Here is a 14,444-nt window from a genome sequence, read left to right as displayed (position 1 = left end):
TGTATGGGAGGCGGAATTGCCGGCTCACACAAAGATCCCATCCTTGGTGAAGCCACCCGATGGTGTACAGTTTTAGATGTGATGTGGTCGGTAAGTCTAGCCGCTTCACAACCTCTGCTGAAATGAGGTTCTTTTGGCTCCCGCTGTCAACAATGAACTGTAGCAAGGAACCCTTTACCCACATCTGGGAGTGGAAGAGGCGCTCCTCCTCTGGATCTTTGGGTTCCTCCTTTTGGATCTTCATGGTGGCAACGATGGAGTTGGGGTCCGCATCGATAATCTTCTTCCCCTTGTCATTCCCCTTGTTGGGTTCTAACTCAAAGTCAGAACATGCATCTGATTCCAAAGCCTTTAGCTCGGCCACCAGTGACTGCTTGGCTCGACACTCACTTGTGTTGTGAGTGGAGCTCTTATGGAACCCACACCACTTTCACCTGTCCTTCTTTAGCTTCACAGTGTTGTTCTTTATTTGTGGCTTTGGTGGGTTGTCCTAGGCTGCCTCATCTTGGCTTTGTCCTTTGTTCTGCAGTTTGGGAGTACCTTTCCCTTGCTTCAGATTCGTAGATCCAAATTCTAGCTTCTTTTGTTTAAAATTTTACTCGATCTTGATGGCATATTGGTATGTCGTGCCAAGCGAGGAAATGTTCAGGAACTCCATCTCGTCCTGGATGTACCTGCGTAGGTAGTTGTTGTACTTGAGAACCAAATGGTTCTCAGAATTCTTGATATCCAACTTCATGCGAAGGGTATGAAAAACATTGGTAAACTCCGGTACATCTTGGTCCCTTCCCTGTCGTAGCGTTGTCCACTTTATTTATTTATCCTCATAGCTCCTGATAGGGTGTACTACTCTTTGATGGCATCCCAGAATGAGTTCCAATTGGGTGCAGATGAAAACAATGATTTTATACTTTCATCCTTCTGCTCGCAGTAGGTTTCCCACCAGTCCTTAACGTGGGGGGCTGCTTTGAGAAGTGCAAAAGTGATATTTTCCTGGCTGGAAAAATCATGAACTGAAAAATATCCTTCTAGCAGATTTAACCATTTATCTACAATGTCTGCATCTATCTAACCCTCAAATATGGGAATGTCGAAGTTAACTTTTACCTTAAAGGGTGTGGTGCTCCCAGAGTAGCTGCCAGAAGTAGATGTGTCGCCCTTGGGTAGTCGCTGAAGGATCTAGACAAAGTTGTCCATCATCGCGTTCCTTTGTTGCTTGAGGGCTTCTTCGAGCAAGATTTTGATAGGATATCCTACCCTCTCATCTTTCTTTTTATCCGCCATGGGAGGCCGTTGGGGTTTGCGAGGCTGGTCTTGCAAAGGTTCGACCAATTCAAGCCCTAACTCCTTATATCCCAACCTCATTGGGGACATGCAAAGAAAAATAGAGAAAGAGCAGACTACTCTGATACCACTAATCCATATTAAACAGGAACACAAAAAATTACAAATATAACCATAAATACAAAGATGCAGTAGAAATAACACTTCATTTCTTTAATATCAAATACTGAAATATGCTTACAAACTGAATGGAAATAAGACTAGCTTGGGCAATGGTAGCTTATCTCTGAGAAGAGATGTGGCAGCTACATGCCTCCAAACTATGTTACAATGAGGCTCAAAGGCCTATTTATTATCGAGAAACAATGGAAAACCCTAAACATCTAAAAACCTAACCCTAGGAGATGAAGCGCCAAAACTGTGGACCCCGTTTTGGTAAATTGGTACATCAACTTCCTGGGGTCGTAACTTTGGCATACAATCTTTGTTTGGCTATCATAAGACCTCGTTTCAAAGATCTCGAAGAGAAGGTCGAAAGCAGATCAACAAGCCTATTTGGGAATTTAGTAATCTCTTTGTTTTCCCTAAAAAAACCTTTTAGGGCGTCAAAACAACTCCAGAAGTTCAGGACCCGAAAAACTACCAAAAATAGTAAACTGTGCTACAATTAAGGAGACCGAAAAACTGAAAGAGACAATGTTGGGTTCCAAGTGGAATAAGTAGGTGGCCACCAATATCCACCTAGATTAGGCATGCATGTCATTGTGCACACGCATGCGATCCAACCCATTCAGCACACTCACCAAGGTGAAGAAAAGAAGCTAGTTCGATGTGAGATGAGCAAGTTATTGACAGTTGATGTGCATGACCACCAACACACACTGGAAGATCAACACGGACACCATGCATCAGCATGTGACCAGTTCGACCACACCCAAGAAGACCATGCACATGTTAGCAGACGAGTTGGATGAAGGAACCACACTAATGCACCGGATGCAACAAAAGCAAGAGTTCGCTTCAGCAAGATGTCACCATGGAACGCATGAACACCATCACGGACGACCAAGCTTAGCATCCGCTTATCACCTTCATCATCACAAGCTTATCAAAGAGTTGGTCTCACCTCAATGGACTGAGTTTCAGTGATGTCTTGCATGGCTTGCTCAAACCATTTTGTTTCACATGAGCACATGTGCATTGTAATGTAATGTCTTTTCAAGTGTAAGTCAAGTGCTGATAGGTCGATGTAACAGTCATAGAGTAGATGAAGCGTCATGAGGGTAGTTGAACTGTCACAAAGGGGAATGTCAAGGGTCACCCCACCCTTTGCTATAAATAGAACCTCATAACTCATTGTAAATCCTTTTGGTCAGCCAAGCTTCGATAGGAGTATCTTAGAGAATGCTTGGATAGTATTGTAATGGGCCTTGGCTTCTCCACTGCACAGAGCTAGTACATCTCTTCGGAGGAGAAGGCGTTTGTGGTTGTAACGGTCCACTATTGGAACTAGTGATTGGACATGGATGTATTGTATGACTGGAACTTATTAATATAACAGAGCCAACACGTTTCATGCATATGTTGTATTGTATTGTATTCTATCTGGTTTACTCTAAATGATATATGTATTTGTTTTCTTACGCATGCATGTATGGACTATTCTATATAAGTATGTATGAATCTTCTGAAATGTGCTATTGGTTTAACCATCACTTTGGATTGCTCGCTAACTTTCTTTCCAGCTTGTGATGCATCTTCACTCGTGTGTTCCCTTCCAAGCCACGTAATATTACAGGTTTCCAAGGGGCACACTCACCTCAACCTTAGTGTGTTAGAACCTCTCATGCACCTTCCCTGGCTTGCTACAGCTGTCACACCCTTGCTACCAACAAAGACATCTTACTTGCCTCTGTGCGAAATCGCGGTCAAGGCATTACCGTACAACCCACTGTTGGGACTCCTACACTAAATGGTCTGAGGTCTAATTGGGACTTCTTACCGGGGAGATACCCTTACATGTTGGAGGGTCCAACACCATCAACAAGAAGGAAAGAGGAATCTCTTCAAGAAAAAGTTGATTGTCAAAAGTGATTGTTGTGACTCGAATTGTACAGGCACCGCGACAACCGCTCAGGGCGGGGTTTTCATTCTGATCCCCGCCCACCCTGTTCTATTTTTCTCCCAAAAATAGGCTATGGGGGGTAGTCCCTATGGAAATGAGGTGAAGGAAAACAAGTTGGGAACCAACTTGTTTGGATTAATGATTAGATTAAAGTTTTAAGTATGAGACTAGAGTCTTATGGGGTCACAATTCTTTCTTAATGTAAGTTAATGACAAGTAACCGGATGGACACCCGTTGAATGGTCGACTAACCTATATGATGTGGAAATCCTAGAATCTATGTATGATGCAAGAATGTTGGTAAATTTTGGATTAAATGCCTAATCTAAATAGATCCTCTCCCTTAACTATTTTTAGAAACAATCTTCAGAGTAGGTTGTGAAATGGAAGTCAAAGAGAAGAAGGCATTGGCTTGATTAATGATACCCCGACCTGTGTTCCAACCACACAGTACCTTCAGCACTACAGCAACTGTGGCTCTAACGACTGTAAGGTCACTGTGTTAACCACTAAGAAGAGTTGAATCCCTTAAGCTAATTGGAAAATGGGTGCCCTAAGAGTCTATCAATATAGCTTATGCTAGGAGGTAAGTTCTTAATGCAGGCTAGATCCTAAAATGCTTATGAAAAATAGATGGAGTGAACTTATCTTGAGTTAAGATTTCTTTATGTTATTTAAGTACTTAATGTGGGTTTTCTTATAGCAAGAGTACTTAACAATGATGAGATAACAATATTAAACAAGACAAATAATTAAAGATACAAGTGCCAATATTCAACAATGTTCCACAAGATGCTTAGAAAATGCCAAATAACCGATGAAACTTAGGATGAGTCTTGTTGTAGACTTGAAATGTCAACATTAAAAATGACTACTGTGGTTAATATTCTGAATACTCATTTTCAAGATTCTCACCACATAAATCTTCAATCACTCAAAACTTAAGATGCCAAGTGCTTAAGATAAATAACCAAGATATCAAAACATCTTAAGATTATGACAATTATCTAATGATTCCTTAACAATGCCAAAATGTCAAAGACAATAATGCCAATTCGATTCCACAAGACCAAATATTTAGAGCTTAAGTGTAGGAGCATTTTTAGTGCAAAATTCAGAATTTTTTGTAAAAATTAGAATGAGATAAGCAAGTGTTAGATCTCAAAAATCAAATCACTAGTAACTTCAGAAAATTTTGGAACTTTATTAACATTATGACAACAACAAGAAAGTCACTTTAGATCATAGATTTTACCCAACATATAAAGCATAAAATTTTCTAATGACTAGCAAAGGGAAATTTGTGTTTAACCCACTTTATGTTGATGTATTTAGTGACATATTAGATCTGAAACAAGTTATTACAACAATAAGTAAACTAATAGATCAACAAGCTAACGATGGCACAGCCAATGCCAAATATGCACAAAAATAGTAAAATTTCACCGAACTTGAAAAAATTCAATTTTGGAGCCTTTTTTAGACGTGTGATTCAAAAACAAATTCAAACTTGATTAAGTAATTTATGTAGTAAATTCCAACAAACAAAAAATCATATCTAGGCTAGATCTAAGATACCCAAGTGGCCAAAATTCATGAAAAGTTAGATTTTGCAATTTTGAGTGATTCTGACCAAGTTATATGTGATTTTAGGGCCTAATAAAATAGAGGCAAAATGAGAGATTAGAGAGAAAACCCTAGGCCCAAGGCCTTGAAGATCAACTTGCCCAAGTAGCCCAAAATCCTTTCAATGATCTTGTACTTGATAACGCAATTTTTTGAGCAAATTTCTCTTGCAAAACCACCAAGGAATCAATCTTGAAAAATTCAGATATGGATCTAGAGTAAACTAGGTCAAAATAGGCCAAGGAAAGCCAACACTAGGCCTACCAAGGCTAGCGTAGAGGGATAAGGAGGCTAGGATGACATATTAGGGGCCAAAGAGGAAGGACAAATCTAAAAAGAGGCAACACTAGAGGAGGAGAGACACCAAAGGTTGGACGTCGGGGTTTCTGGGGTAAAATGACTAGGGTTAGAGGGTTGAAAGCCCACGACAAGCCCTCAACCACAACCATTAGGGTCAAGGAAAGGCATCTGTGTGGCCTAGGGCTCACGACTAGGCCTTTAAAGGAATTAAGGCCCTAGCACTAGGCCTAGAAGGGAGGAAACTTGCCTCTAGAATCTATGAGCTACCCTAAAAGGGCATAAAAGATGACGCAAAGGCTAAGGAAGGCTGACACATGGCAAGGAAAGGAGACATTGGCCCTAAGATGGCTAGATCTGGGGTGGGGAGGCCTGAAAATTGAAACCCTTGTTTCAATTTTTTTTTCTCTTTTAAATCTAAATTTTGTTGGAAAATATTCAGTGGGTAGCCCTACAAAATTTCTAGAGACTAGATCTTACCCTCAAGGACCTAGATCTATCTCTACTTCAACTTGATCTCTTAATTCAACCTAAAAAAATAAAAATAAAACACCCAAACCCAAAATATATACAAAAATTCTTAAAACCCCAAAAACCCAAGTTAACAAATATAATTTACAAAATAATTTACAAAATCTACAAATATACATGGGTTATGAAAATTTATTTTTTTTGAGAAAAATATTTTTATGGTTGTTTTCTTTTATAAATGGCTAAAAGAGTTTCAGAAACTCCATGCACATTATAACCTTAGCGAAGATTTAATCCACTACATAAATATTTGGGATCCATGGAAAATGATCCTTGCCCACAATTTGCGAACTTGGAGACCAAGGACTTGAGTACTTGCAAACACTATGTGTTATCTCAAAATAATCATATATTAGCATAACATAGGAAGCCCATAGTCAGTACATACCACAAATCAATGAAGAAGTACACCTCGAGTTTCACTCCAAATTCTTTATTATGATAGAAAACATAGTTCCCAGAGGGACAATAATTTATACAAATGCTTCAACAACAATTTCTTAGCCATAAATCATATGACTAGAGACTTAAATGACTCTCTAATTTATAGATAAATCTTCAAAGTGAAAAATAATGGCTAGTTTCCTTGATCCTTGTCAAAATAATATTGACCGTCAAAAAATACTCGATTATCTTTTAATCTCGGCCATTGAATTTTTATGTTTGAGGAATTTTCAAATTTATCACTTAATTCTATTTTAATTAGCTCAAAATTAACTATTTTGAGCTAATTTCCTCAAAAAATTGACTTTGACTTAACCACCAAGACCCAAAGGTCCAAATTTTCTTGAAATAACCGATATTCTCTTAGTGGAGGACCTCTAAAAATTAATTCTTTTAAGACCCATGAATTTTTCACTTGAAGAATTTAATTTTCCCAACTTTCTGACTTAAGATTTTAAATTAATTTTGAAAAAATTGAACTGTCAAACATGAACTGTAATGAGTACTCGTTTTTTTGAGGTAGCAAAAAAATAATCTGAATTTGAAAAGTGGTGATTTAGAATACACTTATTTTTTTAAAGCATCTTTTTGACATTTAAATTTTCTTATGTATCAAATATAAACATTATTTTTAAAATGTTAGTGATTTTCATGCTAATTTTGAAAAGTGTTGATGCAACGTCAACCCTTTTTTTTAGAAGACTTATTTTTCGACTTTAAATTTTCTAATGTATTAAGTCTGGATAATTATTTTCTAAATTTAACAATTTTTGAAGTAGTTGTCTTCTTCTTCTTCCCTGACATATTTTTTTAAGTGTTTTTTAGGTTCCTATTTTTTTGTTTTTGTTTTTATTTAATTTTTGTAGTCAGATCTAAGTTTTTTGCATAGTTAAAAAAAAATTGTCTATATTTTAAAGTTCTGATCTTCTATATATTTATATATCGTTAATTAATATTTCAATACACATCAAATAATTGTCAATGAAAAACAATATTTTTTAAAAATTGATATAAAAATACACAATTTGAGACTTTTTTGCTAAAACTGACATGTCAAATAAATGATTTTTATAGGAAAAACTTAACCAAAAGAAAAATTAAAAATAATATTTTTTATAAGTTTTATGTCAGAAAACAATAATAATCACATTTTTTTTCAAAAAATAATGATTCACATAAAAATTAAATTGAAAATCACATAATACAAATATTAAACATATAATAACAATAATTGAATACTTATTCTTTTCATAAAATCTCAAAGTCAAAACATTACATGTATAACTAATTAATAGTTATAAAAAATGAGCTTCATTTGCAAGCATAACTTAAATTTAATCAATAATTTCAAGTAATTCATGCTCTTCATCTTATAGAGTTTCATCATCGTCTTCTTTCATAATATTTTCTACTTCAGTTTGGTCATTTTTCTCTTTTGATGGATCTTTGATGTCTGCGAATCTCCCAAAGTATGCATTTCCAATCATTCCTTCTAATGGTGGTTGAGTTTGCTTTGCCTTTTTTGACACACGTGATTCATTAAAATCCTCTTTCCTCAAACCAACTTCTTGCATTGCATCTAGAAGAAATTAAAGAGCATTAATTATTTGTTGAATAAATTTGCATTGTACTAGGTATTTTTCAATGATAATTCAATTTCTTCCTTTTTTTAGGAAACATAAAAGAAATAATTAAGTAAATTAGATAAACACATAAAACTTTAAAAAAAATATTGAAATTCAATTTTATATAATAAAACTTACCTGAGCCTGAGAATAAATCCAAAACCCAATCTCCATTTGAACATGAATTGATAAGATAGTTAATCAATGACTATGGTTTTTGATAAATGTTAACTATCTCTCATTTTACTTCTTTCTCTTCATATGTTGATTTTTTTACAATAGCATCAGGAACTAGTACTTGGCTATGGCTTTTTCCATCTACCCGATTCAAAAACATAGGCTTATAGCTATCATATTTTGTCAAACATTCAACATGAATGAACTCCCAATCACTTATAATTGGTTGATCTACGCAACCAATAAGATTTGACTTTTGCATGTAACATGAAATAGTAAAAGTTCAATTAACTTGTACGTATATGATTTTTTTAACATTAATCAAACATACAATTTCAATGTCTGATCATGTACGTTGCATCCTTGAGTTTTATTTTCCCTTGAAGCTTGTTAATAATATTGCAAATTGTGTGCCTAAATGAAATATCACAAATCTCCAAAATGATGATGTTCTGCCTTCTAGAAATCCCATAACCACTTTACTAAAAGTTTGATAAGTATAAGGGTCACTATCATATTCAATGTTTGGGATAGTGAAACCATGAGGAATATTTGATATAACTAGGGAATAATCCCTTTTAGGTATGAGTTTTGCAATGTCTTCACAATCACCTTCTATTATTTGATATTGTATAGTCTGGAGCCCATTCCAAATGAAATGAGTAAGACTACGATCAAGTTCAATATTATTAAGAAATTGTTCTCTCAGCCTTTCCAGATTAATTTTTTCAATAAAGCATCTGAAACTATCTGGTACTCCATTTGCATCATTCTTCAACATCTTTAATGAAATAAACAAATATATGTATAAGTTATAAAATAAAAATAGTATACATATGAATAAATATGAATGTATAAATCAACATGCCTTTTTAAATGCAAGATAAAAATATTTTAGTGTGGATGTAGAACTTGACTCTGGGTAGTTGCTTACAACATCATCCCAATTATCTTCATTCAACAATTTAACCATTTTTTCTTGTGTTCTCATTTAAACCTTATGACTGATTAAATAAAGTAAAAAATGTTAATATAATGATATGTATAACAAATACTACCAACAACAATGTTCTATTTAAAAGAAACTTATAATCCATAAATAAGTAAAAATAATTCAACAAACTTACTTTTAAAATTCCTCGCACATTTTGTCCAATGATAATTCACTCGATTTCACACGAGACACTATTATTTTAACAAGTTTTTCATCCTTCACTCCTTGCATTGCTCTCCAAGGTGTGATAGTCATATCTTCTGGAAGGAGCTTCATTTCAGGACATGATTTACTGCTGATACATATCAATGGTTTAAACTTTTTGACCTTTTGGTTTTTTATGCCAATGTTCTCCCACATGTCAAAAATCTATTTAATCAATTCTGATATCTCTCCAGTTCTAAATGTCGATTCTGCCCTCCCAAGACATAATGACCCCTAGGGGGACGATTCTGAGAATCGACCCTGTGCCTTGGGCGAGTGCGCTTGCTTTGCCACGGGCAGGTAAACCCATAGTCAGGTGTGCCCACTTAAGGCATAGGGCCGAATCTTAGGCAGGCACAGGCCTGCTGTGCTATGGGCGGGCGTGCCTGCCCAAGGCAAAGGGTCGATTTTTGAGAATCAGCCCTGTGACTTAGGCAGGGAGGCCTAGCAAAGGGCATGCCCACTTAGGTGGTTGATTTCGAGAATTAGCCCCCTAGGAGGGCACACCCGATGCTAGGTGCGCCCACCCATAGTAGAGCGGGCCACGCCCACGATTGGGCACATCCACACGCGGTAGAGCGAGCCACACCTACAATCTAGTATGCTCAGCCAAGGCACAAAACCGATTCTCAGAATCGACCTTGTGCCTTGGTCGGGCATGCCCAACCAAGGCACAAAGACGATTCTCAGAATTGGCCTTGTTCCTTGGGTAGGTGCACTTGGCCATGGGCATGATCACCCAAGGCACAGAGCCGGGCTAATTCCGAGAATTGACCCTATTCCTTTGGTGGGCGTGCTCGCCTGCATCACAACTAACTTACCAAGCAGACTCATGCATGTTGTGCCACCGGTGTGCCCTACCGTGGGCATGCCCACTTGTAGCACAACTGACCTTACAAGAATGTGCAGACCTTCTGTGCCGCGGATGGACGTGCCCAGCCGTGGCAAACCTGCTGTGCCGCGGATGGGCATGCCTGGCCGTGGCAGACCTATTGTGTCGCAGATGGGCGTGCCCGGCCGTGCCAGACCTGCTGTGCCGCAGATGAGCGTGCCCAACTGTGGTAGACCTACTGTGTCACAGGTGGGCACACCCACTACTGGATGCACTCGCTCGTGACACAACTGACCTGCCTGCCAGGCCCTGCTGTGCAGCGAGCGAGCATGCCCAAAGGTGAGTGTGGCCGCCAAAGGCACAAAGTCAATTCCCAAGGGGCCGATTCCAAGAATCGACCCCCTTGGGTGGGCATGCCCACGTCGATTTCCCTGTGCCTTTGGTGGGCACGCCGACATAGCCGACCTACCTAGCAGGCCAGCTCTGTTGCGGGCGGGCACACCCATGGTTGGGTGTGCCCGATCATGGGCTTTCTTTCCCAGGGGGAATTCTGAGAATTGACCTCCTCAGTGGGTGCACTCCCCGAAGGCACAGGGCCAGGCTGATTCTCAAAATCAGTGCCCACGGGGGCGATTCTGAGAATCGACCCCCTGGGTAGGCATGCCAATGTCTGAGCATGCCTGCCCAAGGCATAATGCTGATTCTGAGAATCAACCTTATGCCATGTGTGGGTGCGCCTGGCCATGGGCATGCTCGCCACGACCCGTTGTGCCGCGTGTGGGCACGTTCATGTCTAGGTGCACCACCCAAGGCACAGGGCCAATGTCAACTATGAGAATCGGCCCTGTGCCTTAGGCAGGCACGTCCGCTTGCAACGCAACAAGCTTGCTAAGCAGGCACGCCCACGGTCAGGTGCACCCACCCACGGTGCAAGGTTGATTATGAGAATTGGTCTTGTGTCTTGGGTGGGTGCGCCCATTTGTTTTCATGCCTGCTCGCAAAATAGGGGACTGTTAGGCAGGCCTTGTGCCAGAGGCAGGCAGGCCCGTAGCCGGGGGTGCCCACCCAAGGCACAGAGTTGATTCTATGAATCATCCATGTGTCTGGGGCAGATGCATCCGACCATGGGCATGTCCCCCTCGTGAGACAGTGGGCCTTCCAGGCAGGCGCATACCCATTGTGTCGTGGGCAAGCACACCCACAGCCGAGCGTGCCCCCCCAAGGTAGAAGGCCAATTCTCATAATCGACCCTGTGTCTTGGGTGGGCACACTCGACCATGGATGTGCCTACTTAGGGGGTGATCCTAATAATCACCCCCTTGGTGGGAATGCATGTTGACTCAGATGGGGCACTAGTTGATGAAAGAGAAGAATATGGAATATCTTCATCTGCATCGAGTCATTCATATGAAGATGTGAATTATGATGATATGCAAGAACATATGAGTGCCTTTGAATAATTGTCTAAGACAATTTATATAAATGATGTTTGCATGGTAACTTGAAATAAATATTTTAACTTCCATATGTTATTACATGAAGTTATGAGTCATTTTTATGTTTGTTGGATTATATGTTTTAATTATGATGAATTCATTTTTTTAGAATATCCACAATGCAACAATAACTTAGAGAAATAATTTATGTTTCATTCAATCTACAAGTATTGATATTTTGATTAATTTAGTAATACATTTTGCTCATAATGTAATGGTTGAAATATGTTGAAATCTTAAAGTTTTTTAATTCTATGGTTGAAAATTTGTCAATTTTTTTTTTTAATGCTATGGTTAAAAACAATTAGAATTTTAGGGATTTTTACTGTCATGATAATATATGTTTACCGACATGGATGAAAATTGTTGGAATTTTAATGTGTTTTAGATCCCATTATTTTATCTTTAACATCATTACTAAAAAATGTTGAATTTTACCTGGAAAATAAAAATTTTATTCTACCAACAACATTTTTATTTTGCACAAAAAAATTGGATTTTACTGTCATTTTTAGAAAAGGTTGAAAATTAACCCTAAAAAAAATAAAACATCATTCCAGAATACACACTTTTCCTTTCTGGGTTGTTTTTCATATTTTTGGGGGAATTTTTGGCTAGAGTCCTCGTTTTGAGTTTGCAGTTCCTGTTTCAAAGTTTACATGTTTTTGCCAGAAAATTTAATTAATTTACACATGAGAGGATTAATTATTTTTTCACGTTTTAATATTTTAACCATGGTGTCTAAGTGTGAGGGACCATGCATTAAAATATTTTTTACATAAAATTTACAATTTCAACCATCAAAGGGGGAGTACCCGTTTGACTTAGACCCTCACAAAACATATCCAATATGCGACACACTATGCGGTAGTAGACCAAGTGATTTGTAATAAAATAATTTAGCCAAATAGCTTAAATTATTCTCAAATCACTTTTACATAAGGCTCGACTAAAACACTAGGACTCACCTAAGACTTTGACGAAGAATTACACCCTAGCTTTGGGGTGAGGTTGGAGGGAAAAACTTTGTCGACCATTCGTGTTCAGAAACAAAAATGAAACAATAAGACGAAAAACCTCCTAGGATGAAACTCTTGCCAAAATAATAGGCTTACCTAGGTTGTTAAATACATTCATGGTCTTACTAGCATCATTTACATTACACAACTTGCATAATGGGTTTACAATGACACATAAACTGCTGATAGATGATTCGATTTTGTTGAAATCTTTTGGAACTTCTGCTTCCTTGGAACTTTGACAAAATGTGTGCAACATCTAGCTCCATATGGGGACACATTAATTCCATGAAGTAACATGAGAATCCCAAAATCTTGCATCCAAGAAAATAGAAGTCCATCAAATAAATATCCATTCAAAATCAAAATCATTATGCATATATAGAACAAATCGTTGGAATAGAAAAATATACTCTAACAAACTGAAATATAAGAGGAATAATAAAAATGGGTGAAAATAAATATCTAATGACATGAAATAAAATGGATAGGGTTAGAGATACTATACAAAATGATGGCCTATGGCATCATATGTCATCTCTGTAGTGCAAATTCAACACCTGCCCATTTGCTGGCAAGTCCACAGGATCGTCTTACAAAGTACTGAGATAGAAAAAAATTTCTCCAATGATTCTTTTGATAATATATGGTCCAAGCCATAGACTGTCGAACTTTCCATGGTTGTTGGAATTTTCATTCCTGTGATCCCATAATAATACCATATCACTGGTCTATAGATACTTGTTCCGTGCAGACTTGTCAATCCTTCCTTTTTTCTGGATTGGCTCTGACATATGTTATCAAAAGTATCTCTTCGGGCCTCATCGAGTTCCGTTATCTGATCTATTATTTTCTGTACTACATCTTTGTCCTTTGTAAAATGCTAAAGAAGCTGATAAGCAAGAAGCTTGAGGTGAACAGGCAAGGTTACTTCCAAACCATAAACAAGCTCGAAAGGACTTTTCCTGGTAGCCCTCTTCTTTGTGATCCTGTCTGCCCATAATGCATACTTGATCTTACTGTCCCAAGATCGTTTATTATCCCCCACAATTTTCTTAATGATGGTGATTAAATTTTTATTTCTTGATTCAGCCAGACCATTTCCTTAGGGATAATAATTTGAAGAATGAGACATAATAATACCATACTTGAAGTAGAAATAAGAAAATTCAGAAGAGCTAAAGGCTTTGGCGTTGTAAGTTGTGATCTTGGCTGGAACACCAAAATGATTAATGATGTGATTCTCAATAAATTCCATGACAACCTTTTCAGTAGCATGCTTTGTCGGAATGGCCTCAACCCACTTTGTGAAGTAATATGTAGCAGTCAAAATCCATGAATAACCGTTACTGGAATTTTGGTTAAATTTAGCAATCAAATCCAACCCCCATTATTGAAAAGGAGCTTCCACTATGATTGGTTGGAGAGGCAAGGCTACTAATTTCTATTTTCCTATAAAAAACTAGCATTCTTGGCATTTTCTAACAAATTTATGCACATCCGAAAAAATGGTGGGCTAATAATACCTTGCATGTAGAATCTTGTGGGTCATGGTTTTTGTTGCAAAATTCCCTCCAAAAAGTCTTGCATGGAACTCAGTGATAAAGTTCTTAGCTTCATCCTCATCAATGCATCTGAGTACTATCCCATTCAAATTTCTTCATCCAAGGCCATCCTTTAAGATACAATATTTGGATGCCTTTAATCTAAGAGTCCTCCTCTTATGGGCTACCAAGTGATTAGGACACGTTGGATTTATCAAATAATAAATAATGTCTTTATACCACTCA

The sequence above is a fragment of the Pinus tabuliformis genome, chromosome 5_2 (assembly GCF_031772625.1).
Source record: "Pinus tabuliformis cultivar Carrire ecotype Pingquan chromosome 5_2, CPIR1, whole genome shotgun sequence".
In the NCBI taxonomy this organism is placed as follows: domain Eukaryota; kingdom Viridiplantae; phylum Streptophyta; class Pinopsida; order Pinales; family Pinaceae; genus Pinus; species Pinus tabuliformis.
This window is presented reverse-complemented; position numbering follows the sequence as displayed.